This window comes from Triticum dicoccoides, chromosome 5B (assembly GCF_002162155.2).
Source record: "Triticum dicoccoides isolate Atlit2015 ecotype Zavitan chromosome 5B, WEW_v2.0, whole genome shotgun sequence".
NCBI classification, from domain to species: domain Eukaryota; kingdom Viridiplantae; phylum Streptophyta; class Magnoliopsida; order Poales; family Poaceae; genus Triticum; species Triticum dicoccoides.
In genome coordinates, this window is record NC_041389.1 from 684,049,600 (window position 1) to 684,050,920 (window position 1,321).

The window sequence follows — 1,321 nt, forward strand, 5'->3', positions numbered from 1 at the left end:
AGCAGGAGCATAAGGGGCACGGCTATGTGCCGCTCGCAACGATACCTAATGCAGGCTCACTTGCAGAGAGCCGTTGCGGGCCGGCCTAGTAAGAAAGTGGCCACGTCAGGCTGACGTCGCCCATGTCTTTTAATTTTTTTACATTTTTTGTTTTATTTTTTATCTTAATATTATTTATATTTCAAATAACACTTTACATGGAAAAATGTTAATCATGCATTTGAAAATATTAAACCTGTATAGAAAAATGTTAATCATGTGTATGAAAAATGTTTCTGACATTTTAAAACGGTCACGTGTTTAAGAAATATAAGTGGCATTTAAAATATGTTTATACAATATAAAAACTATGTGTGCATAATTAAAAAAATGTTAGTACATTTTAAAAAATCTATTTTACATTAAGAAAATTTTCAAGAGTTTCAAAAGAGTGTTTGTGAAATTTTGAATAAAGTTTATACAATGTAAAAATGTTTATGTAATGCAAAAACATGTTTCATTCCGGCAAAAAAAGTACCTGAGATTTTAAAGAAGTTTTTAAATATTCGTGACATAAAAAATTTATATAATATAAATAATGGCCTCATAGGTTGACAAATGTTTGGTTCCATTACAGAAGTGTATGTCACATTTTAATACTATATTCAATTGTGTCCAAAAAACTTCTGTAATATATTTTTGAAATTTGTAGACAATGTAAAAATGTTCGTGTAGTCTAAAAATGGTCTATGGTTGATAAAAAATTGTACAACATGTATTCGGAAAATGTTACCATGTATTCAAAAAAGTGCTCAAAAATATCTATTTTGAAAATAATTATATCATATATTTGAAAATTGTCCAAACTGTGTAAGAAAATGTTTCATACGTGTGCTACAAATGTACATTATGTATTGAGAGTAAATAGACATAGGAAAGGCTCCCGTTTTGGGTTGTGGGGCGCGTACTCTTGCCACCATATCGCGAACTCAGCTAATTTCATGTGGTTCCCAGTGTGTAGTTTGTTTCTAAAAAAGATACCAGTATATTTTTCGCATATAATGATTGCTTTCTAGCAGATGTTACCACAATTAGCTTTTCATTTTTTTCTAGATTCAACCGGATCTAGTCTGACACCTCATCATAGACCAAACATCCGCTAGCCCAGAAATAATTATATTACCAACGGATTCTGTCATTTTCTTGTACAGCTAGTGGTTTTGATTTATTTCCTAAACTTTCTAGTTCGACCATGGTAAAAAGAATCTCAGGTAATTACAGGAGATACACCGTCATAACTTATCTTCGGTACTTCCGTGGCATGAGAAGAAAATGCTCGGCT